Consider the following 27816-nt stretch of genomic DNA (forward strand, 5'->3'; position numbering starts at 1 on the left):
AGCTGTGTGGAGGTTAGGCTTCTGCCAAACCCCACAACTTTAGATGTGGCGGTCTTTACTGCCGGGTCCACGGCGGTAAGACAACCACAGCAAAGCTCGGAGTCTGATGACTGCCAACCTCGTAATCAGGGCCTTTGGGGCATATTTATACTTGTTTTGAGCCAAATTTGCGTCATTTTTTTACACAAATTCAGTGCAAAACTAACTCCATATTTATACTTTGGATTAGACCCACCTAGCGCCAAAGTTATGTAGTTAAACTCATTCTCTGGACGTGAAAACCTACCTTGCATCAATGAGATGCAAAGGTAGGAGTTCAACTGCAAAAAATGACTCTTAGTGCCATATTTATCCCCCATGCTAAAATCACGCACAGGGGGGAGGAGGGGTCAAATAATGGTGCAAAGCTTGCTTTGCACCATTATATAACACATGGGTCAGGGCAGGCTTTAGGGGACCTGTGGGCATGTTTCCATGGTCTAAGACCATGGAAAGAGCCCACAGGTGCCCTTCCCTGGCCCAGGGACACCCCCACCCACACCAGAGGGACACCACAGGATGGGGGATCCATCCCAGGAAGGTCCCGGTAAGTATTTCGATTTTTCCCCCCTCTGGGCCCTTACCTGGGGCCCCCTGCATGGCACAGGCCCCAAAGGTCATGCCCAGGGGACATGTGTCCCCTGGGCATGGACATTGGGGTGGTGGGCATGACTCCTTTCTTTACTAAGATAGGAGCCATGTCCATGGGGGTTGTGTGCCAGGAAATGCCTCTAAACAGTGTAGCACCATTATCTGTTGCACAACCTCCGGTTCCCCTTACGCCTCCCCACCCGGTTAACGTAATTTACAATGACGCTAACTGGGCATTACTGCCGCCTAGCGCCATTCCTTAAATATGGCACCCGTCCAATGTCCAGGAATGACACTAGCTGGCGCTATACTTTTACACTCAAAACTGTGCTAACTCAGTTTTGCATGTAAAAGTGTAAATCAGGGCCTTTGTGTTTTGTTTATTAAAAATTCTCTCTTGCTTTGTTATTGTCAGAGAACTCAATTCTTTACACTTCCAATATTTATTTCTGTTTAACTCTGCTAAATGGTGTTATCCTGATGAGCAGTGAAGTCTCTAATCACAACATCAACTGGAGATGATGTAGAAATATTTCTTAGGTAACATTTTTGAGTGATCAAATATTGGGGTTCAGATGATTATTGGGAATTGGCTTCCACACATACATTGGTTCCTTTCATTAAATGGCTCTTAGCAGCCCTGTGGTGTTTTTAGGTTGAATCAGGGACTAATATCCTATCCTAATGTTTAGTATACTGGCCATGTAAAACATTTATACTCATTCTGTCTTCACTTTGCGTATCTTCTCTCCATTACTTTGCAATGTATCTGCCCAAAGACATTTGTGGCTGTTCTGATCCCAGACTAAGAGCCTGATTTAGACCCTGGCGGGCGGACTGCTATCTGTCATGGCGGCGGAGGTCATCTTCTCTGCTACCCTGCCAGTCAAATGCCACAGCGAATCCTGCAGTTATTTCTTTGGCTTCACAGGAACCATGGCTCCTTCAACTCCTGTGAAAGCATTGACATTTCTGTGCATGACCACCCTCTTTTAGGTGACCGTGTGGAAAACCTTTGTTCTTCAGTAAGAAACTCCCAAAGTGGGATGTTTTTTCTGAAAACAAAACACAAATGCCCTACCAACCCTTGGTAGTTTTTCAACCAGGTAGTGAGGATTCATTGTATTTGTTTCTGTTTATGACCACCAGGGTTTAGCTGGCTGTGATGAACAGAAAAAATAAACCATCATTCTGTCTGCTCTAAAGATGAAGGGTGGTCGGATGCCTTTGTTTTGACAGCTCCATCAGGACACTGGAGTTTCTTTTCCAACAGTGGAGCCATCGGGGGAACTACTGCCAGAAGACTGACAGTCCATCTGATTTATAATTGAGAAGAAAAGCAAGGGATTGGTAGACATGGTATTCCACCATGCTTGTGACAGAGTTACACCCTCTCCCCAAAGTCTTATTCAGGCCCTTAAACAATTCAACAGCCTTGCAAAAAATAGGACTCTTCACTTAACTTTTGATGAAGGGGCTGTTCCTAAACCATTTAAATAAGTCATCCACTGTGAATAATTCAAAGCTCAATCATTCAGATACCAATCAACAGACCCATTGTATGGTATGCCAAAGACTCCTAACAGTCTTCCACCCTTGTCCACCTCTACTTGGTCCTAATAGTAATAACATCATGTACTCACACCTCTTTTCAAGCTTGCTTTGCACCATTTTTTAAAGCCTGGGTCAGGGCAAGCTTTAGGGGACCTGTGGGCCTTTTTCCATGCTGGAACACCATGGAATAAGCCCACAGGTGCCCTCTCCAGGCCCCAGGGACACCCCCACCCACACCAGAGGGACTGCGGAGGATGGGGGACCCCATCCCAGGTAAGTATAGGTATGTATTTTATTTAGTTATTTAAAGTGCCACTGGGGGCCCTAAAATGGTCCCTCCTACATGGCACAGGTCGCAATGGCCATGCCCAGGGCACCATGGTCCCCTGTGCTGGCCATTCGGGTGGTGGGCACGACTCCTGTCTTTTCTAAGACAGGAGTCATGTAGTATAGATGTTTTTGAGTCAGAAAATTACTCTAGGCAGGTTAGAGTAATTTTTTTGACTCTAACCTTCTAACGTGATTTTTTGGTGCAAAACCCCCTTCTTCCATACAGCTAGCCCCACCCGACTAATGTAATTTTTTTCATGCTAGCCTACCCTTCGCACCATCTTGTACCATTCCATAAATATGGTGCCCGGCTGGTGCACAGAAATGGTGCAAGCCGATGCTAAACTTTTTGGTGCAAAACTACGTTAGTGCAGTTTTGCACCAAAAAGTAGAAATCAAGGCCTTAATGTGGGTGGGGAATAAACATCATAGGTTCCTACTGGTCAGGGTTAGGTTAAGCACAGTGCACTTTCTTGTGTCCTTCCCTGTTCATGGCTCCTATTTCAAGATTTTACCCATTTGTCCTGTGATGTCTGTTCTGCATAAAGCAATTTGCATTTTATTTTATTTTGTAAATTTTATGTACAGCTAAGAAAATATGATCTTTTACCCTTTCTAATTCACAAGCCAATATATGATTCACCAGAGCAGCCTTTCAGTACCTACAGACATTGCCAAACCCACAGATTTGTCATCTAACTGCAGTTTACATCCAACGTGCAATGAGATGGAGGGCCTCTATGATTGTGCAATAAGCAGGAATTTATATCCCTTTCATTCTGTTGGCATTGCTGTGGTCTGTGATAAGTTTTCATCATCGTAAATAGATTCTATGTTGTTTTATATGCATGTTTTTAATGCCTCTCAATGTTTCTTTTATAATCATGATTTTGGCCGGATCCAGATAAATTTTCTGCAATTGCAAGGTGCAGGGCATATACAACCACTAAATATATACAGATTACTTACAATGAACATTAGATGTATTATTTATTACAAATTGTGTGATAGGCATATAATGCACTCACTGAAGTGTTGGGAGCAGATCAAAATTCCATTCACTCTCAATTAATCATTGCGCCCATCTCCTAATTCTTCCGTTTCCCATCCTTAAAAAAAGAGTAGTCAGTGATGTAATTTAGTGCTGTTCTTATGTCACAGAACTCATCAATATCTGACAATCTATGCATTACATTAACCAAAGTACTAATAGTTTGAATGAAGAAACATGTCATGAGAAGTCATTTTGACTATGCATTTTTTTAGACTTGTGTTAGAAACCCAGGCATTATTGCCTAATAATCAAATGTTTGAAAGAGTTAAAATATATTATGCTATATTTTAGATCATATACTAGCAGACTGTATTGAAGCAATATTGAATTTCTAATAATTAATGATTTAAAAATGTGTGCAAAGATAGAGAAATGCAGTTCTGGATTATATCAATTGAAATGTATTAATACAGTCTATTCCTTTAAACTGAATGTAACATGCATATTATTGATGCATTATTAATGCTGAATGCATAAGTTTGCATATTAAAAATGTGTTTATTAAAATGTATTAATTAAATGTATTGCTATAATTCATTTGCATTAGTTTAAGTGAAGCCTGTTAGGCTTGTATATTGTGACTAAGCAGGAAATACTGAATCATTTTCATAACGTGAGCTTTCTTTCAGAGTTCGTTCCCATGAGAAGATTATCTTTGGTAATCGACCCCTATTGTTTCGACATAGAGAGAAGTGAAACAGTATCCTTGAATGTAGAACATCCTGAGTCACGGATTAACAATTTATATAAATGTTTCAATCTTGTGTGGAGCTGCATGGTTGGATGAGGTTCCTATGACAGACCTGAGAGGAGATGTGGATGTTACAACCTGGAATTGTGTAAATGATTGCTATTGGATGATACCCCTTCAAAGTAATGTGGACTGTCTTTCAGAGAAAATCAAATTGTTTTATAAACCTTAATATGCTATTGACCATTTGGACTTTGGTCATTTCCACAGATTTCTGGATGCCTAGAACCTTTGCTCATGAAGAATCCCTGAATGCTGAGCCCATTAGAGAGATGTACTCCGCTCTGCTTTGCCCCTTAAAGATGACTGGCTGAGATTTCAAGCTTTACTCCCTAACCCTTGCAGAATACTCTTGATCGAGCTTCTGACATGCTGATCCCTTTTTACCTATTTTTTGCCCACCTTAGTTAGTACTTTGTTCCCGAGATTACCTTTTTCCAAAATCGTTTTAACCTTTGTGTCCTTTTTGTGTTTTGCCTGTATATGTCCTCCTCCCCACCACATGGGTTAATCCTTTATTTGGTTATGGCAGGGTTTGCCCTTTGCTCAGCTAAAAACTATAACTTAGGGGGTTATTCTAACTTTGGAGGAGGTGTTAATCCGTCCCAAAAGTGACGGAAAAGTGACGGATTTACCACCAGCCGTATTACGAGTCCATTATATCCTATGGAACTCGTAATACGGCTGGTGGTATATCCGTCACTTTACCGTCACTTTTGGGACGGATTAACACTCCTCCAAAGTTAGAATAACCCCCTTAATGATTTGAAACAGACTTATACTTGCTTAGCCTGACCAATGTTTGAGTTCTACATCACAGCTAATTTTGTTAATGGTTTGCACTTTTCCTATTGAATGTTTAGTTTTATTGATGTTAGTCTGCCTGAATCTATTTTGTCCCCTTGCCCAACCCTTGATGAGCCTGTATAACTTTGTCTTGAGAGTTGTCTTCATGATTTTTGTTGGAAACGGCCTTTCTGCAGGGTTATCCCCAGACTTTTTGCCTTCCTCCTTCTCTTTTCTGACCTCATTTTTGCTGGCTTTAGGACTCTGCGCACTTTACCACAGCAAATAAGTGCTAAAGTGCATATGCTCTCTCCTTAAAGCATGGTGACATTGGCTCATACCCAATTGGCTTCTTTAATTTACTTGTAAGTCCCTAGTCAAGTGCACTACATGTGCCCAGGGCCTGTAAATTAAATGTGACTAGTAGGCTGCAGCACTAGTTGTGCCCCCCACATAAGTAGCCCCCTAACCATGACTCAGGCCTGCCTCTGCAGTGCCTGTGTGTGCAGTTTCACTGCCACTTCGACTTGGTATTTAACAATACTTGCCAAGCCTAAAACTCCGCTTTTTCTACATATAAGTAGAATAGTTGTATATTTTACATGTCCTGGTAGTGTAAAACTCCTAAATTCATTTTTACACTGCTGTGAGACCTGCTCCCATCATAGGCTAACATTGGGGCTGCCCTCATACATTTCTGAGTGGTAGGTTCTGATCTGAAAGGAGTAGGAAGGTCATATTTAGAATGGCCAGAATGGTGATACGAAATCCTGCTGACTGGTTAAGTTGGATTTTATATTACTATTTTAGAAATGCTACTTTTAGAAAGTGAGCATTTCTCCACATCTAAATCCTTCTGTGCCTTCCAATTCACGTCTGGCTGGGTTTAGTTGACTGCTCCCTTTTGCATTCACTCCGACACACCCCAAACACAGGATACTCAGGCTCACTTGTATACATCTGCATTTCGAATGGGTCATCCTGGGCTGGGAGGGTGGAGGGCTTGACACTTGCATGTCAAATGAGAGTGGCCTGCCCTCACACAAAGGACTGCCACACCTCCTACTGGGACCCTGGCAGACAAGATGAAGCTGAAGGAGGACCCTGTGTACTTCTGAGCCACTCTTAGAAGTCTCCCCAACTTCAAAGGTACATTTGGGTATTTCAGCAGGGTCTCTAACCCTACCAACCTAGTCACTTCTTGGGGTAGACACTCTACCTCACAGACACTTCCTGGAGAAGAGAACCTGAACCAGACCCTGCATCCTGGCAAGAAGACCTGCCTGGATGCTCAAAGGACTCACCTGTCTGCTTTCTGTGAAGGACTGCTGCCTTGCTGTTGCCCTGCTGCCTTGATGCTCTCTGGCTGTTGTGAAGAAGTGCTCTCCAAGGGCTTGGGTGGAGCTTGCTTCCTGTTCCCTGAAGTCTCAGGACCAAAAATACTTCATCTCTACAAGAAGGACTCCTTGTGTGGCGAAATTCGATGCACAGCCTGCCAGAAACGACGCACAGCCTGCACCTTGGTGAAAATTCCAACGCACGCTGAAGTGAAACGACGTAGCCCGACTTCGCAACGAGACAATCGACGCAGCGCCAGTGTAACGACCAGAAATTCAACGCACGTCCTCACCTGATCGACGCACTGCAGGGATGGAACGACACAGCCCGACTTCCAGAGAGGAACCGGCGCAGCGCCTGCCGTGCGGTAGAAAATTCAACGCAACGCCCACCGGATTGATGCAGCTCCTGTGACTTTGGCCTGCAAGTGCTGGAAATCCACACATCGTCCCCAGGGCATCTGAAAACCCCACAACTTGAAAAGGATCCATAACCTAGCACCGGAAATCTACGTACAGCCGCCCCTGCGTGAAAACTAAATTACGCATCGCCATGTGCGGCCTGAGAAATCGACGCACACCCACTTGTTTCCACGCATCTCCTCCTCTGCGGTTCTTTGCGGAGAGTTTTCACGCAAACCAGGTACTTTGTGCTTGAAAGAGACTTCGTTTTGCTTTTAAAAGACTTAAGACACTTTATATCACTTTTCAGTGATCTCTCAACATGTACTTATTGCATCTTTAATCGTTTTGTCCTGCATTTATCTAGATAAATATTATATATTTTTCTAAACACTGTTTAGTGTATTTTTGTGGTGCTATATTGTGTTACTGTATGATTTATTGCACAAATTATTTACACATTGCCTTCTAAGTTAAGCCTGACTGCTCAGTGCTAAGCTACCAGAGGGTGGGCACAGGATAATTTGGATTGTGTGTGACTTACCCTGATTAAAGTGAGGGTCCTTGCTTGGACAGGGGATAACCTGACTGCCAACCAAATACCCCATTTCTACCAAATTTGAACTTGAGTTTGTAATAAATACTTTAACTTTATTTCTGACTGGAATTTTCCTCCTATGTCTAAATGGGTCACATCGTTTAACTTAATTGGTTTGTATTGAAACTGATTTGTATGGTTGTATCACATCCTGTAGCAGGGTCCAAACATCCATCGGTCTCGATGAGCATTGATTCCTGCGTAGGATGAAAATGCTCCAACATCATCATATTCTTGAAGGAAAAAATTGGAGACTCCATCCCACTGCAGGTGTCCCCAACCCCTGCCCACTGCAGTATATTTGAAAACTTGCTCCATCAAACACACTTTGAGCTTAACCTGCCGACTGTGCCCTATTGTCTGAGTCAGGGAACTCTCACATTGTTTCAGGTCACAGACCTCCCACCCTCAGAGAAATGCTGTTTCTCATTGCATACCTTTGCTTGAAGTCTTATGCACAGACCCATCTTGCAACTAAACAACTGCATGCCCCATGTACCTGGTGTTGTCTCATTGCTGGGGCCCAACTGCTTTGAAGGCAATGGACTGGCTTTCATTTTCACAGAGCATCACTCTCAGCACAGAAAGGAATGTCACATTCAGCAGTACGTGTGACAGCCATGAAAACGTAAGCAAAGCCAGCACGAATTTAATTTTCTTTCGTGCTGGAAATAGAGGTGCAAATATACAATTCTCTACACGTTGCAATTGCAGAAAATGTGTTGCCTCAGTGAATGAACCATTGTGGAGTTTATTCTTAGATTGCCTTTTTTCTATATGCATCACATTTGCATGTACAGAAAACCTACCAAAAGATACATTTGCAGATGCCCACACAATCTATTCACCACACAAGCATAGCAGCGAAGCAGAAAATAGTTGTCATGCTGCAAAATCACTGCAGAAAGTCATACATTGTTTACCTTATGGCACCACAGATATAATTTGCAAAGCTATGCTACCCTTCTTCTCACACAATAACTTCTAAACGTAATAACTCGCTTTGGACTTACTCAGCAATTGATGACTATGTCTGCCATAAATTGCTAGGTAGTAGGAGGCATATTTTTTGGTTTTGTTTATGTCATCACAAAAAAAGTAAAACAATGTCCGTTGGTAGATGCTGGGTGAATAACTGCTAAAAACCAAGGGCTTGGTTATGGATGCTGTTTCTCCAAATAATTATTTTGGATGAGTTCAGAAGGTTAACTATTGCTCTCATATATTCCAGTGAGTTAGGGGGTTTCAAGAACTTCCGCTGAAGTTTTGCTCAAAATTAGGGTTGACAAGGGAATGTCTAATGTGACTTTGTGGGTTATGGTGGGTGGGGGGAACGTTTCTGTGCTCTTTTTTGTTCAAAATACCGTGGTTCAGCGAGCACTAATTAAAATACACATTTGAAATAAAGACATCTTTTACTGTGAAAAAAGCATGGTACTCTTCTTTGTCTATAAAGGTAACAGAGAATAAGCATAAATATAAGGGCGTGTTATCTATTGATGCATTATTCATGAGCGCTTGTGCATTTCCGGATTATTAGTCCATTGTGCACTGCAAGTGCTGGCTGATGCGAATCTCCCACCCACTACACATTCGTTAGTATGTCCCTGTGTGATGATATGCAATATTCAGACTATCAGAAGGAAGCCACAAAAGAAAGGTGGAAGTTCATGATCTATAATACCTTTGGTGTAGTGGGTCTGGTGCTTTTCTAATCAATCAGCATTATCAGTACATACGAAGTGCAGCTGCAAAATATTTTTCTTGTATATTTTACTAAGTTCTAGAGAAAACTGCGGACTTTACTACCATGCTAAAAAGTCCCCATATTTGCATGAAAATGTGATTTTTGTGCCGTTTATGTCGCAAAATGCAATTTTGCTGAAAAATAACATGGCTACATTGACAATTTTCCATAAAACAATTCTTCAGATGGGGGAGTCTGTAGAGAAAATATATGATTACATTTAGGATCTTGGATGGGTTTAATTAGAATGAAAATTATCTTGTAAAGGAGAGTTAATTATCTTACAATGTGAAGAAATTCACAGAAGACTGATAACTAAAATAAGGATTTTTTGAAAAGTTTGTGAAGTGTAAAAGTAAGAAATTTGCAAAACATCACTGTTGTAAAAAATCGCAACTTTAAACCAAAGTCATATACTGTTATAACTCAGGTTTGCCCACTGAAGTGCATGCATTATTGAATTTAACCGTAACACCTTATGGGGTGTATTTGCTGTAAATTATTGAAATATTTGAAATTATCCAGGTGTATGTTCACTTTCTTAAGTTGATTTGTGCAAGATCTGTATTTGCATGTTTGCTGAATGCTTTGTTTGTGACAGCAGATTTGTTTGTGTACTTTTGTTTGTGAGGATGCTATTTACAGAGTACATTACAGATACAGAGAATATTTAATTAGCAGTGGCGAAGCCAATAGGCCTGGCCTTGTGAAGCAGATGTGCTGGTTTATTTCCTTTTATTTTTTGTTAGAGGCCTATAATGAAAATTGACTCCCGTATGTGCATTCCTTTCATTTTTTTTTTTTTAAATAATTTTATTGAATTTTCAATACAAATTTAGGGCCAGATGTAGCAAACGATTGCGACTCGCAAACGGGCCGATTCGCTATTTGCGACAGTGCAAAATCGGAAATGGGATGCAAAAAGCCCATTTCCGACTCGCAAAAAGCGATGGGACCCGTTTGCGAGTCGCATCCGTTGCGACCCCATTTTGCGATCCGCAAATTGCAAGTCGCAATTTGAGAGTCGCAAACCTTATGCAATTGCAACTCGCAAATTGCGACTAGTCGCAAAAAGCCCAGTTTGCAAGTCGCATTTACCACTAACTCAGAGCAGGTGGTAACCATTACCAAAGTATAAAAGGAGACCCAGAAGGCATCTGGGTCACTCAAGATGGCGGACATATACCTGATAGCAGTGAGGAGGAGAGTCTACGCAGCCCAGCAGAGGAGGAGGAGGGGCCACAGACAGGAGAAGATATATAGAACAAGGCAGACCCTTTTCCAGCAAACTGAAGAGGAGATCTATGATAAATACCGCCTTAGCAGCGCTGCCATTCTAGAATTAATAGATTTACTAAAACCACAGCTAGAACACAAGACTGCGTGGCTGCACCATCCCTACGCATGTGCAAGTACTATGCGCACTGCACCTCTTGGCCTCAGGGAGCTATCAGGGGGTCATTGCCGTGGCAGGTGGGGTATCCCAAAGTGCAGTGTCAAGGTTCCTCAGGGCATTCCTAGATGCCTTAGTAGCGCACAGGTCTCAGTTCATATACTTACCAAGGAATGAGGCAGAAATTAACAGCACGAAGCTGGACTTTTACCGCATTGCCCACTTCCCCCATGTCATTGGATGTGTAGATGGGACACACATTCAAATATGCCCCCCGCTAATCTGGAGCATATTTTCCGCAACAGAAAGTGTACCCACTCACTCAACATACAGGTTGTTTGTGATGCCCATTACGTCATCACGGACATCGTAGCTAAGTTTCCAGGCAGTACCCATGACTCATACATTTTTAGACATAGTGGGATACATCAACGCCTGGAACGTGGGGAGTTTGGAGACGGATACCTCCTAGGTAGAGCTGCATACACCTTGCAGACATACACACAGGTCACTGTGCACGACTATCTGGACCTACTAACAGTGTACTTTTGTGCCCAACAGGTGACAGTGCATATGCTCTAAGGCCATGGATCATGACTCCATTTTTAACACCCAGCAATGATTCAGAGAGGCAATACAACAGTGCGCATAAGAGGACCAGGAACCTCATAGAGCGCACCTTCGGACTCCTGAAGGCAAGATTCCGATGCCTCCACCGCAGCGGAGGCGCCCTCCAATACACCCCCATTACCGCCTTCAAAATTGTGGTCGCATGCGCCATCCTCCACAACATAGCCACCAGACGTGGGCTACCTCTCACCCCTGCAGACCCAGATCCTGATGAGGAAGAGCAAGAACAACCACACCGCCATCATGGGGATAGGAGTCTAGCTAATCAAGGCAGACTGAGACGGGAACACATTGCAATGCAATATTTTGGACGGTACGTGTAAACTCCCACCATACTCACCCATTAACCAAACACTCCTTTTGTTAAGTGGAAGAAAAATAACTGTTTTAATAATGTAATGCATGAACTATATACAAGATGAAATTGTCCATGGGCAGGGAAATGCCAACCACTCATGTGGCACATTAAAGCCATGTGCCACATTTGTTTGTCCGGGCTGTTGGCTAACTTCTCCTGCCCCTCCTGCCAGCCTGGCTGGTCCCAGCCGCATCTATGGTGCTCTGCCTCCCACTCCTTAGCACCCTACTGTCAGTGGCAGATACACTGCTCACTGTGGAGCCCTCTTCACTATCTTGGGGTGTTTCCCCGGTGGCCCTCGACATCTCACGTGTCTCCATTAGTTCTATGATATGTGTGAGACGTCCCAGGCCCCTGGCAACATCCCCAGCAAAATGGCCCATCTCAATTTGCAGGCCAACTGTCCTCCTCGACAGGCCTGTTGTGTTGATGGCTAGCCTGCCGATTGATGTGGCCATCCTGTCCAGTCTTAACATAATCTGGCGATCCCTGCGCCGCCCTGCCTCTGCCTGACCCAGCAGTCCGGCCGCCAGTTCCCTGATGGCAGAGGCAATGTCCCCAGTGTTCTGGCACATCAGGTCCATCCGCCTGTTGAGGTGCCGCATGCTTGCATGGTTTTGTCTTTCAATGCGGTGCAGCACCCCACTGATCCTGCCCAATATTGTGTTCTGCAGGCGCTGACCCCGCAGCAGATGTGCCTCACGGCTGGTTGGAGGATGAATCCGGAAATCAGACGCTCTTGCCCTGCGACGCCTGCGCAGTGGTGGCTGCCCTGTCCTCGCACCTGTATCCTCCCTGGCTGTTGCTGGGGCAGCTCCTGGCGTTGCTGTTGCAGCAGGCGTTACAACTGCAGGAATGCTGCTGACTGTGCATGTGGGGGTACTGGAGGGTCCTGGGGTGTCCTCCTGGGCCTGGGTGCTTGGGGTGTAGGGGAACACACTGTCATTGTCTAGTATCTTTTGCACAATTCCTATGCACTGCCTATTGGACTACATTTCCCATAATGCATCATTCTGGCTTTTTCTACCCTGAAATGGAGCTAATTTGGTTGTGCATGCACATGTGTACATGGTGGGTGGGGTATGACATTGATAGGGGTACAGGCTTATCACATGGTACTCACCGGTTGATGTGCTGGGCTCTGAAGTGTCCAGGTCCCCAAATCCACACACTGCCTCCGGCTCAAAGGTTTGCTCAATCCTGTCTTCAAGGGGTGTGGGTGGTGGCACAGATGATGGTCCCCCTCCAGTGCCTCTCATCTCCCGGAGCCTTTCTGCCACCCTCTCCTTGGTCCGGGAGCGGAGGTCATACCACCTCTTCCTTATGTCCTCAATTGTCCTGTGGCTCACCCCCAGGGCATTGATTTTCTCTTGCATTTCCTGCCAGATTTTCTTTTTGGTGGCCTCTGGAACAGTGAGGGCAGCTCTCCCAAAGAGCTCATCATGGTGCTGACAACATTCTTCGGTCAGCACCTCAAGCTCCCTCTCAGAGAATTTAATTTTCCTTTTTCGGGGGGTTCCCTCCATGGCTGCTGCAGCTAGCTCAGTGTGCAGACTGGCAGTTGTAAAAGGGTGTGGTCCAGCCTCCTCCCAGGTGTATTTGTTAACTTCCTGGCTGTGATGTCATCATCATGTGCCAGGAAGTGTTTCCAGAGTGTTTTGGTGTGCTTTCTGGAGTGTTCTGCTGCACCTGCAAGCAATTTTGAGGGAACTCGCAATTTGCGACTCCAACTCGCTAATTGCGAGTTCGTTTTTTGCACACTCGCAAACAGCGACCTCGCAATCTGCGGACTCGCACACAGCGTTGCGAGTCGCTAAATCGGACCGGTTTATTTCCTGGCATACCAAATTGCGAGTCGCATTTTGCGAGTCGCATTGACTCGCAAAATGCGACTCGCAATTTTTATTTTTCCTACATCTGGCCCTAGATTTCCTTAATTTTGCATTTACATTGGCAGGATTTAGTTGATCTGATATAAGATATACATTCAAACAAACAATAAAAACATAACTTAGGTCTCATTATAATACTCAGAAAGTATTTGTCTGCTGTATCTGGGTGATGGGTCTTGCAGTGTGGTGTTAGTTGCCATGCAATTAACTGCCTGGTTATACTATTCCCTACTGGTTCATGCTTTGTTTTTGGTGGTGGGGGGTACCGATCTGATGTCTATTTGTAGCATATGGTGCAGAAGTACTTATTGTTCATATTCTAATTGTTTACTCATCTCTTGTTAGCCGCTGTGGTTAGCAGCGATTTGAGGGTGTGGGAGTGGGAGCACTCTCAACCATTATGATATATCTCGCCCGGTTTGCTTGGTTATGTTAGAGGTGGTCGGTGCAATCCAACCTATCTCCAGAGCTGTCACTTTGTCAGGTTCATGGCGGTCTCTCATTGTTCTTGGCCTCTAATCTGTTTGCTAAAGTTTCCCAGGCTTCATATCCTGTGTGTTGTTGGCCCTCCCTGGCTAATTTTCGTAGTATCAAAAATTTTGTACGGACCCAGTGTAATGTCAGGATGTGCCAGGTTTTCAAATCTGGTGCTATGGACGCTTTCTAATTCATAGCTATCAATCTTTTGTACATCACGTATGCTATGTCTGCAAACTTATGTAGGTGCCTATGTTTCTTTTCTCTCGTTCTCAGCCCTAACAGACAGGATTTAGGATCAACTGCGAACACCAGACCTATCAACTCTGAAACCTCTTCTACCACTCCACTCCACTCCCTGTTCACCTGAGCACATTCCCAGACCATATGATAGAAATGTGCCAGTGGGGCATTACATCCAGGGCAGGTCGGGTCCGATCCGGGGAACATGCATTTAATCCTAGCTGGTGAAAGGTACGTTTGGTGTGTGTAGTTGAATTGTGTGTAGTGAAATCTGGGATTTCTCGATACCCCCTGTGTGTGGTATAAAACGTTCTGCCAGTCCTCTTGTGGTATCAGGTTTGGCAGCGCTGTATTCCATCTTTCCCTTACATTCTCCAAGTTAGGTTCGGGGAATTTATTCAGGATTTTATATAAGTTCGACACTACTTTTATTTGATTGTCATATTGCAGCATGTGATGCAGTGTAGCGGAGCACTGGTTCTTGGTCTCCAGAACCTTCCTAATTACGTGAATTATGGCATAGTATACTATAAATTGCCCAGGATTCACTGCTGTGAGGGCTTGTATGGATTCAAATGTCATCAGTTTTCCCTCTTCAAAGGAGTCTCCTATTGACAATATGCCCGCCTCCGTCCAGGTCGTTAGCGAGTGCGTGCTAGCCGCGTTGGTCCATCCAAGAATCAGTCCCAGTGGGATGAGCGGCGAATAGGGGAGAGCTCTGTGACCATTTTGTATAAATCTCTTCCAACATGAATGTGCCACCAGCATTAACGGATTGTCAGACACCCCTTTCGGTGTTTTATTTGTTAGCCATGTGATCAGAGGTTCTCCGAATAGTCGCGCCAACACCCAAGCGGATTCCGCCTGTGTGGGTCTGTGTATCCAATTCAGTATCCACTGTAACTGTGTGGCAGCGTAATAGAGTTCGAAGTTGGGGGCGCCCAGGCCACCCACGCTTACTGGGCGCTGCAGTGTGATGAGTGCGACGCGCGCTCTGCCCCCTCCCCATATAAGCTGCAGCAGGATTGCGTTCAAGTCTCAGAAGAAGCTCTTGGGGACCGTGAGTGGCAGTGCCGCGAAGTTATATAACAGCCGGGGCAATAACAGCATGTTTGCTACCGCCACTCTGCCCAGAGGTGACAATGGCAGTTTACTCCAGAAACGCAGCACCCCCTTCATAGAAGCCAGTGCTCTCCCCAGGTTCCCATCTCTAAGATCCTCACTTCTATGATATATGTGGATCCCCAAGTATTTGAACGTGTCAAAACACCATTTAAGGTGTCCAGCTGGGGCCTTTTCTTTTTTTGACGGGGACCATATAGTTAGTGGGAACCCACACGATTTTTCCCAATTTACCACCAAGCCCGATATCTCCCCGTATTCAGTCAAGAGTGAGATTATTAGGGTATAGTCTTGCTTCCTTTCCGCATGTATATTAGGGCGTCGTTTGCAAATAATGATATAACGTGGTGTAGCCCACTCCTGATAATTCCCCAACTATTTTCCATGGCCCGTATTCGAGTCGCTAGTGGTTCCATCGCTATAGCGAACAACAAGGGAGATAGGGGGCATCACTGCCTGGTGCCTCTGGTGATCGGGAAGCTATCGGATATGACCCCTCCTGTTTTCACCCTAGCTTGTGGGTTGGCGTACAGTGTCTGTACCCACTGTATATAATTAGGGCCGATTCCCATTTTCTGCACAGTGGCAAATAAAAAGTCCTACCCTAGTGTATTGAATGCTTTCTCAATATCTAACGAAAGTACCATTTCACCGTATGCATCCGGGGGGGGGTGCCTCCCATTACACTCAGCAATCTACGGATGTTTAAAAAGGTATTACGTTTTGGGATAAATCCATTTTGGTCGTCGTGTATCAAAGTGTGTATGATGGGAGCTAACCTGTTAGCCAATATTTTGCCTAGGATTTTACAATCGAGATTTAGGAGTGAGAGTGGTCTATAGGATTTAACGTCTGTGGGATCACGACCTTGCTTAGGAAGAACCACTATCATTGCCTCTCTCTGTGTGGGGAGCAATATCTTACGGCTCTATGCATCCTCGAACACTTTCAGCAGGTGAGGCTTTAAGTGTTTCGAATACATAGAGTAGTATTCTATAGGGAGGCAGTCTATGCCTGGCGCTTTGTTCCTGGGCATCTGTGCTAAAGCTAAGTCCAGTTCCTCTATTCTCAGAGGGGCCTCCAGCATCTCCCTATCTGCCTGTGACAGTTGCACCAAGGGTGATCCTGCAAGAAAGGATTCAATTTGTTCAGCCGTGCATACTGTGCGTTTGGTATAAAGTACGTGTAGTATTCCCTAAATGCCCCATTTATCTCTTCTTGCGTGGTGGCCATTTTACCTTTATCTAGTTTTATAGTGACTGCTGACGGTTCTCACGAAGGAGCCTTGCCAGCAGCCTGCCCGATCTATCTCCCTCCGTTTGTAGGCGCATTAAATGATATTTGTGGTTGTGTCGGCGGAGACGAGAATCTGCTTCATTATATTTTGTGCACACCTCTTTTAGCACTGTGTAAGGTGTCTCATTTCGTGCCACTGCTGTTTCCATGTGTTCTCAGTTCCTTTTCCAATTTACTAATATCCGTGTGAAGGGCGCGTCTCACTCCCCAAGTGGACGAGATACAATGTTCTCTGACTACCGCCTTGTGTGCCTCCCACTCTACTGCTCTTGTGTCTGTGGAATCTTTATTAATTTCCCAGTACTGTCTCAGTGTTGTGTTCAGACCCTCTGCGAATGCCTGGTCCTGGACAGCTTCCACTTGTAATCGGCAAGTAGGGATTACCAAGCATCTCCTGCCCCAATTTAGTGTCAATCTAAGCGGCGAGTGATCCGACAGTCTCTTGGCCAGGTATTCTGTCCCGTTGATCAGTGCGCATAAGCCCAGGGTCCCCCATATTATATCTATTCTAGTGTGCACTTTATGAGGTATTGAGTAAAATGAGTATTCCCTCTGTTGGGGATGTTTCATGTGCCATAGGTCATAGAGTCTCATATCACCCGCCCATGTCAGCAAGGGGCACCTGGCATTTCTATTTATTGATCCTTTCGGGGGGGGGGGGTTTGATCTGTCTAACACTGCATTCGGTGTGCTGTTGAAGTCGCCCCCCCCCAGATGGCTGGGGCTGCAGGGTTTACCAATAATGCTGGGGTAGGCATGCCCAGGAATTCCGCTATCGCACTGTTGGGGGCATAGATCCCAATTATCGATAATTGTCTCCCGTCTAATTGCCCCTCTATTGCCACATATCTAGCCCCCTGATCTATCCTATGCGAGGTTTGGACAAATGGGATGCCACCTGCTATCCATATCAAGACTCCTCTAGCAAAGGCTGAGTATGTTGTGCCTATTATCTGCCCACCCGATTTCCTGCGAATCTCCTGTAAATCAGACTCCAGTAGGTGTGTTTCTTGTAGAATAGCGATAAGTACTCTCTGCCGTCTGAGGCATGCATATACCCGAGCTCTTTTGCTTGGTGCACCCAGTCCTCTCACATTCCACGTAACTATTTCATATTGGTGTGTATTGAGATTTGCGTTCTGAGCCATGTAGCGTTGTATGATGTACCTATATGTAACCCGCTCCGGGTTGCAATGCCCATCCGGGCCCCCACCATCCTCACCAAATATATAATTAAGGCTAACAACCGCAGCAGTGTTCTCTGTGTTCTGAGTTGACCTATTGTATACAACTTAACTGTCCCCCCCCTCCCGCCCCAACTAATTCCCTCACACAACTACGAACTCGTAGTAAACTACACCACACACTACTGCTTAAGAAAACCTGTATCCGTGCAAATACCTGTAGGGGAGTTTTTTTGGCAACCGGATTTGGCTCTTATACTGGGCTCACATCCTTCCACAGACATGGTCTGCGAATATGTATGGGCACTCCCGAAGTGCTAGCCTCCCCGGACCGCATGCAAAATGACATTAGTCAATGTTCACAATAAAGCGGAATAAATTGTTCAAAAGATACTCGTAGGTGGCAACGGCGTCGTCCGAGTTGATTCCCTCATTATCCACCTTTGCCTCCCTTCGGCTTGTCGCGCAGTTCTGGTGGAAAAGCGGTCTAGCTCCTTGTATTTACAGTGCATCCGCGGATCTGGGGGTGAGCTTTGGGCCCTTGAGTACTTCTGTTATCGTGGAGTCCGAGCTAGCCGAGTCGGAGTCCGAGTTGGTCATAGGGGTCACCCGGAGTGCCTCAAAGGAGTTTTGCGTGTGCAGGGGAGTTTCTTTCAGTACTTTTGCTGTTTCTTCTGCTGCCTGTTTTTCTGTGTGTTGTCCCTTGGAACGTTTCTTGGTGCACTTCCTCGATGAAGAGGTAAGCCATTCCTCTCCCTCGTTCATTCCCTCTTGGGATTGTGCGAAGCCTTTGGCAGGCTACCACGTCCAGGCATCTTCAGGGGAGGTGAATATGTGGGTGCGCTCTTCTGATATTACTCTCAGTTCAGCAGGGAATAGAAGGGCATATTTAATATTGTGCTCGCGGAGGAGTTGTTTGATTTTTGCATAAGAGTTACTTTGTTTCTGTCCCTCTTGGGTGAAGTCTGGGTAGGCATTAACCACTGAGTCTTCGTGTCGGAGTGGGCCTTTGCTACGGAATTGCTGTAATATTAAATCGCAGTCTCTGTAGTTTAAGAATCTTGGTATCAGTGGTCTAGGTGGTTGGCCTGGGGACGGCGGCCTACCCGGGGACTCTGTGCGCCCTTTCCACAGAGACTTCGATGGGGACCCATTTAGCACTTCTTTGATTAGCCATTGCTCTAAGAATATTTCCGTACTCTGTTCTGGTAGTTTCTCAGGGAACCCTAGGAATCGAACATTATTGCGCCGGGATCTGCTTTCTGCTTCTTCAGCGCGTCGCAATAGGATCTTCACCTCTGCATCCAGTCATTGAATTTGTTTTTGATTATCCGAGACCATAGGATTCATCACATTTAACACATCTTTTGTCGACTTCACTCTCTCCGCCTCCGCCAGATTGCGATGGTCCACTCTAAGTAGATTCAAATCTTGTGATACTGTGTCTATTCTAAGTTCCAGTGTCCACGATCGCCTGCAAAACTTTTTCAAATTGTGTAGAGTGGGCTTGGAGTGTGCTTTCCAGCGAGTGTAAGGTTGGTATAAGCTGTTGATCGCTCGGTGCCGGTCCAGGCGCATTTCGTTCTTGATTTTTTGCAGATTTAGACTTCCCGGCCACGTTGGGTGTCTGTTGGGCAGCTCTTGTGGTGTAGAGCAGCGTTGTTATGTGCTGCTTGAGCGTTGGAATTCACTGTTGGTGCCTGTCCACTCCACGGTATGTGATGCCTCGCCGTGGCTCAGCCGAGTCTGCTTGCGACTCCCCTTGGTCAAGCCGATCTGCGACGGTACAGGTCGAGGGCAAATAAATGTTAAACACTGCCGCTGATAGTTAAATATCCTGTGACAGAAGCATGTTCCCTCCTCCAATGTGCCCAGCCACCGCCAGCAAAATAGGATTCTGGGCGATCTGGGTCACCCCAGCTGGCCCGCCCCAAGCACCGTTCCTGCGTATGAATGTGACCACTGGCTACATAAGATAAAGGATGGCGGGGTGGGGGGGGGAGAGAGCTCTGTTCCCTCCCGCCCAATCAACCCCCCCACCAATCCAGTGGTGTTGTTGCCCCCGTCCCATTTTTATACTTAAATGAGCCTTTGAAGTGCAAGATGACTTCAAAGAAGAGTTTTTGAAGTGCACAAGTATCCTTTCTTCCTCAGCCCTAGCTCCCGAGTGTCAGTACACGGTATTCAGCCCTTTGTGTGGGGACAGGCGCTGCCTATTCAGGTGTTGTCAGTCCCCATCCTCCCTTCCTGCCTAGGAAGAGCTGTCAGAATGCAAATGAATGGAGATCAGTACTCAGACACATCTAACCTTCCTGTGTTTGTGACTGTCTAGAGGAAATGCAGAAAGGTGTAACTGTCACCCACCCCAGACATGTATTGGAGACAGACTATAGGCACACAGAGTTGTAAGAGCAGAGAAATGCCCACTTTCTAAAAGTAAGAAGAACAGATGATGGACTGAATGCCGGACAAAGTAAATATTCACCCCCGAGTCACAGATCTGGGTTTGATCCATCATTTATTTTGCTCTCCATGACACCCCAGTTTGGACACAGGTATATGCAAATAAGTCTTGACTCTGCACTCCATGGGAGCAGTCCAGTCTAAGCTACGTCCTACCTGGCCTGGAAAAAAGCATCCTGGGAACTATTCCAGGATATCACCTCTCATAAGCTAGGATAGTTTGAATTCAGTGACACAGTGAGCACAGGACCCAAATCAGGACATACTCTTCCTACCTGAGGAGACAAAATCGAAAGAACAGATGATGGACAGAATGCGGAACAATGAAACATTTACCCCCAGTCACAGATCTGGGTTTAATACATTGTTTTTTGATCACCACGTGTCCCCAGTTTGGACGCAGACATGTGCAAATCAGTGTTGACCCTGCTCCTCATGGGAACAATCCAGCAAAGGATCAGGGTCAAGACTGATTTGCATATGGATGGGTCCAAACTGGGGTGGCATCGTGAGCAAAAAAACAATGGATTCAACCCAGATCTGTGACTGGAGATGAGTGTTTAAAAAGTTTCAGCACTCTGTCTATCATCCTTTTGCGCTGCCACTTTCTAAAAGTGGCATTTCTAAAATAGTGATATTAAATCAGACATTATCAGTAAAGAAGATTTATCATTACCATTCCAATGATATGAGGCATGATACAACTACTACTTTCTGATCAGGAATCACAGCTTAAAAGTGTACTAAGGGATTCCCAATGCTGGCCTATGACAGGAGTAGGCTTCACAGTGGTGAAAAATGACTTTGAGAGTTTTCACTACCAGGACATGAAAGAAACTTAATAGTACATGTCCTACCTTTTAGTAACATAACACACTGGGCTATGGGCTACCTAAGGCCTACCCTAGGGGTGACTTATATGTAATAAATAAATGAGGAATTTAAGGCTTGGAGAGGGCTTTTAAATGTCAAGTCAAAATGGCAGTGAAACCGCACACACCGGCTTTGAAGTGGCAGGCCTGAGACATATTTGAAGGGATGCTTAAGTGGGTGGCACAATCGGTGCACGAGGCTCACTAGTAGCATTTAATTTATATTCCCTGGGTATGTTATACCACTGTACTGGAGACTTCCAAGTAAAGTAAATAAAATATTCCATTTGTGGATACTCCAATGTTACCATGTTTAGGGGATTGGCACATGCAATTTAGCACTCGTCAGAAGAGGTAACGTTCTCAGAGCCCTAAGGCCAACAAAAAGAATGAGCAAAAATATTAAGCAAACAAGCAAAAAGTTTGGGGGGAGACTACCTTGAGGTTGACAGGTCAAACACTTTGAGACTGGAGTATTGTAACCCACACACAGGGCACAAGTCCTAAAAAAGGAAGTAGGGGCTAACCAAGTTAGGCAGTATGCAAATATTATCATGGCACATGACATCACCTTGCCTGACTTCACGGTGTGGCACATCTCATGTGGAATCACAAGAAGTGGCATCACAACCCATGACCTCACAAGAAGTGACATCACAAGAAATTACACCCGATCTTAAGACCTTCTACATATGTTTAGCAGGTCTACCATGAGTACACTTGAGCATATTACAATATTTAAATTTAAGAAAGGAGATTTCACATCAGGGTTGTGCCAAAAAAGTGACTCAGCCTCTTCCCAAAATCTGTGCCTCATCCTTGCCGCAGAGATAATTGACAACAAGGAGAAATGTGGCAATAAACCTGTTCTGCCATTTGGTTGCAGTCTGTACTATGGCACCTGCTGCAGAGATCTTTGTGTGACAACTAAAAAACTAAGAGAATAATAATAATGGTAAGATAAAAATAGAGGTTAAAATATTTGCAGGAGAGTTCTCTGTTTTGCCTAGACCCTGTTCTGAATCAAAGTAGCATAGAGGGTTAATGTGTCTTCTGCAAAGCACATCATGTAACATGGAAAGACAGATTTTTATTTTATGTGGCTAGGTAAGTGGGTAACTGTAACAAAGAGAGCCTTTTGTGAGTTGCAGTTCACTAATTGTAATCCTTCTTCTAAGCTCATTGATCTATGAAGAACATGTGACTCCTGCACCTTGCAACCCTCACTGTCTTATGTAACACATCCTGTAAATTGATTTACACATTAATATGATTTATTATCAGTTTATAATATGTATGTGTGATGGAAAGCACTGTGCCACCATGCATTGGAATGAGCAGCACTATAGCGCTTCAAAAGATATGAAACACAGTAGTGATATATAAAATGTTATTTGTGTGAATCCTTAGACAGCCTAACAGATTTGACATTCTTACAGTGCATGCATATCTCTTATTTACAGGGGCTGAACAAGGTCAAAAGCATGCTTCTCTTAAGTAGCTATGAAGTGATAACAAGCTGTGAGCCTTTGTTTGCCCTCCATTGGATTTGCATTTAAATGTGAATCTCCTGATAGCTCCCTGCCAGGATACTCTAACAAATGGAGACTCCACGGCCCCTTATCTTCGGCCTTTGTTATAAGCACAGCTGTAATCTGATAATACCCCTCACCGACTGCATGTTCCTGCTTGAAAAGCGTGTTGGCACTGCTGAATGTGTCCCGGTGTCTGAAAATGACACCATGACAAGCTTAATACATTTCCGCGCAGCGCAATTTAGTGGCATGGTATACAGTGTCTACTCTGTGAAAATAGTGGGTAGATGCTATCTACCCGTGTGTACCCTCGACTTGTGCCCTGCCTACACAATTTCATAATAAGGCCTGTTGGCTCTCATTCTTTGAACTGTAAGACTCCACTTGCTCTCCCACCCTGAAAGAGTTCATATAATCAATGTTATGCGGAGTACGCTGAGTTTATTATTTGAAGAGTGCCTTATATGTTATGCTGCATATTATGAAGTAGGAAAATTGCAGCCATCTCTTTATCTCACTCCAGTATGAATAAACAGCAGATTATACTATTGTTATACATATTTAGAACAATACCCCAGTTGAACTATAAATATGCTGTCTAACCGATTGAATGTGTTCTCTCCTGTGAACCACATAGCAAATAAACTAATGAAATGGAACAAGATAGAGAGATTGTTATAATTTCCTTTGGTTGTAATACAACATCTTAACGTATGGGAAGCCCTTCAGATAATAACCAGAGCATACTCCACATATCATTGATTATGAATAAATTAAATTACAGGAAGTCTTGTGACAGGAATGACATCACAGGAAGTGATATTTTATGGTATGTTGTACTTTGAGGAGATCAGTGGGGAGATGCAAGAACCTATTATAGAAGTAGTATTGCATTGATGACAGTTCTAAGAGAATTTTATTGGGGCAGTGAAGGATGCTTGTAGGATAGTAATGGAGAACAATGGTTGAATTAAGTTTACAGTTTGTCAAGGCTGGTTATAGAAGAGGAAGGATTCATTGAAGCTGGAAATGAATAGCGTTTATGAGGTGAGCTGAGAATGCAGAGTTTGATATCTAGATGTTTTTTAGTGCTTGGCTTCCTTCGGTATCATTATGACCAAAATCGCCCCCATCCAAACTGGTTGCAAGGGGTACCTGGAAATGTGGTTTTAAACCACACAATTGTGAGGTTCAGTATCATGACTGCTGTTACAAGGATCAGGGCATATTTGAACTTCAGTTTAAAGAGCAGTTTGTGAAGGTCACAGTGCATGTGCTGCTTGTTCCCCCATGGCTATTGAGACAAGATTCACTAATAGCTCCATGGACTAGGGCAATATGCTCGCCAATAGCTCCTCATTCACAAAGACCCTAATGGGGTACCAGATATGTTTGTAAAAATATCATCTGATATAAATATTGTGTCTTCAGTAACATTTATAAAACAAAATGTCAATTTGGAGTTTATAATGAAAAATCTACACTCAGTTGGATGACATTTTTGTAAACATTAGTTAGGACAAACTATTTATGTCTGACAAAATATCTGTCAGCTGTAATCTGCCATACAGTCAGCTATGCTGGAGAACGAAATAGCCTATCCTCAGCACAGGGGGTCTGAAGGCAACACAATTACTAGGTTTTTCACCTAATAAATATCAACTCAAGAATATCAATATAACATAAATCATTGTAGGAAAATGTCTCTTTTTTGCATGATCACCCAATGTTTTAATATGATTCTGCTGGTTGTTTAACTCTGATGCAGTGCAACTCTGCCAACCAGACCCTAGAGCATGTGATCTGACCCCTAAATCATGTCAAAATTGGCTGTACTCCTAATTGGCATACTTAACTTATATATACACCCCTGGCATATGCTGCAAAGTGTACTCAGGATCTCTCAGTAAAATGTCATTAGTTGACTTTAGTACCCATTGTTCCACCCACTACAGTGGCAGTGCAAATATGACTTCAGGCCATCCACTGTGACTGAATGCAGGGTTAAAATCACAGATTCGACCAGTTAAAATAACCCCTTTTGACAGACCTAAACCTTCCTTTTAAATAATAATAACTTTCCCCTAATTAGGCCTTACTACCAATAAGGCAGAGTGCATAATATTTAAAAGTAGTACATGCAAATGTTTAATGTTAAATATGTACTTACAATTAAAAGCCCCCATAAGCTACTTTCACTGTAGCAGGATTAACTGTTTCATAGGACACCACTGAGTTACAATATTACATTTAATAATGCTATCTCTGTCAATGAAACACCTACAAATTTAATTTGTTGTCTTTTTAAATATTGATTACAAGCACAATGCACTGGTGAAGTCATATTTGTAATAAATAGCTTGCAAAATATACTTTTAGAAAGATACATTTTCCCTGACTACAGCCTGTGGAGGCCAATTTGAATGAGCTCCAACTGTCATCCTGGAGCTTGATGAGGTGTGAACTTGCTTTTCATGAGTGAGAAAAAGGCCTTGAGTATAGGGAGGTGTTCTGTTCATCTGGCAGAATTACTCTCTGGGCTGTGCCTAGGCACTTGATTTACTTCAAAGAGGACTACACTATCACAAGCATACGTTATCTGACACAAGGTCAGGACGCTTCTTTGTTCCCTGGTCAGGTAGGCACTAATCCCAGTGCTACCCCAGAACTGGTTTAAAGTGACCACAGATGAGGGGTTTCTCCCTTCTCCGGTAACCCTTTCGTGGTGGGCATACAGGCTCTGATATGGGGGGGAAGGGTTTCTACCTTTTGCAGTGTGGCTGAGAGGGAGACTATGTTTTTTTTTGCATTAGGGAACACATGAATTCCTGCAAATGTAAGTAGGGATACCATACTAAGCTTTTTCCCTATTGGTTTATGGAGGGGCCGGGAATCACTTCCACTCTTAGGCTAGTGCCAGGCACGAAGGAGACCTGAAAGGCTATACCTGCTCCCATTTGTACCACAGACAAACAAAGTAGTCCAAGGTCCAAAAAAGTGACTAAGGCGGTCATTTTGATCTTGGCGGGATATCCTGCCACCAACCATGCTGACGGTCGGCGGAAGACCGCCATTGATGGCCACCAGGTGCCATGCTGGTGGTTGGTGGAGGGGGTGAATGCTTCTCCACCCTCACTGGTGCGTCACTCCAGACAACACCATGCCTATAATGATGCAGTCATAGGCGTGGCGGTGTTTGGAGACGCAGCGATGCTGGTGGAGCAGCATCCTAGGAGTCCGTTCGCTCCGGGAGCAGCGCCACAGAACAGGTAAGGGCTGGCTGAGAGGGAATGGGGGAGAGTGGTGTGGGGGTTTGTGTTGAGTGAGGGAGTGCATGCATGGGGGTGGTGTGCATGTGTGTTTGTGAAGGGGATGTGTGTTTGCGTGTATGAATGAGTGTGTGTATGTCTGTATATGGGTGCATGTGTATGTGTATGTGGGAGCTGGGGGTTGGGGGGACCTGAACGGAGGTTGGGGGTGGGGGATGGTGAGGGGGTGTTGTGGAGGGCCAACAGGGAGATTGGAGGGAGGAGGGATGGTGGTTGATTTTCATGGGGTGGGACTACCATCAGCCCGGCGGTCTATTCTGGCCTGGCGGTGGTTAGTAGTGACTACTGTTATCTTTATATGGCGGTCTGAACCACCATGCCGTCAGTGGTTTCAGCAAGTTAAGTGGCCCAATCTGCCTTGAGGGCAACATCACACAGAAAATAGGTCTGGTACAAACTCCTGAACTTCCTTTCGATCACAGTGCAAGTTGTCTTGCTACAAGATCTGTCCATCCCAAGTGAGTGTCTGTCCGAGGATCAACATATGCTCACTTTGTGCTTACCAACAGCAACATTTTACTGTAAATGTCACAACTTTGAAATGCCCAAATGAAGATGACATGATGAAGGATCCTGCCACAAGATAACAAGGTAAAATTAATTATTTCACATCTTAAATTTGACAAGTTAAGAGGACACATATACTTAGCACAAGCAAAGTTGATCTATACCAATAACAAAAGGAGTCAATGTAGGGAAACTTTGATCTACTAACATCTTTACCTTGGATTTTTGTGATCTGACCATTCCTAACAAACATTGTAGACTGATATATCCCCTCTATCATAAGTTGTTCTGACTTTGGCGGTTACAATATATGAAGGTAAACCTACAATCAGGTGAAGAAGTGGTCAATAACATCTTGACATTGTTCAATTCCTTCTTCTTCACCACTGCAATCTTCACTAGGCATTTCGACATCCTCACCTTGTGGCTCTTCAGGGCCTCCCTCCTTTGAATTTATTGTGCTATTCCATCACAGAGCGATGTTGTGCAGCATGCTTCAGGTAACTGTGATTGGCACACCTTATCGGGTGAGTAGAGGAAGGCACCACCAATCTTGTCCAGACACCTAAACCTGGCCTTGAGGAGCCCAAAAGCCCCCTCTACTGGCTTCCATTTCCTTCCATGGGTCTCATTAAAGTGAACTTCTATTGGAGTTGTTGGATTCCTCAGTGGTGCTAACGACCATGGTCTGTTGGGATAAGCTGAGTCTCCTACATGGATAAACCTATCAATATTTATCATATCAAGCCCTTGTACCTTCCTAAACCAGGATTCAAGCAAATGATCCTCAAGTTATATTGTACTAACCAGCAAACCAGGCCCTCTCCAGTCCAAGTTGGGACATTTGCAAGGGTATGGTGCTGTTCTGTAGTACAAATGAATTATGTGTTAGCAAGGTAAGCAGGCGCACACACTTGAGATGTATAAATCCGATAAACAGACAACTTGCATATTGATGGAATGGTAATTCTTCTGATTGTGGTAGACCTGTTCCCTTGCATGTGGTGGCACCAAAGCAATATGTGCGCCATCTATTAATTCAACCACATGTGGTAGTTCACTCAAAGAATGAAATTCTCTCATCACAGTGGCCAAATCGTGCTGTCGCAGGAACTAGATTTGGCTGTTTATGTGTCTCATCATTGCCACAAGGACTTCTTGTAGCACGCCACTGAAAGTTGGTTGGGACATGCCCCCAGATATTACCACAGTGTATTGGAAAGAGCCAGTGGCCACAAAATGAAGTACTGCTATGGGTTTCACTATTGGTGGTATTGCTGTTGTATTCCTATTGTCAGGCAGGAGATCAGGCTCCAACTGGTGACA

The sequence above is a fragment of the Pleurodeles waltl genome, chromosome 8 (assembly GCF_031143425.1).
Source record: "Pleurodeles waltl isolate 20211129_DDA chromosome 8, aPleWal1.hap1.20221129, whole genome shotgun sequence".
Taxonomy (NCBI): Eukaryota; Metazoa; Chordata; class Amphibia; order Caudata; family Salamandridae; genus Pleurodeles; species Pleurodeles waltl.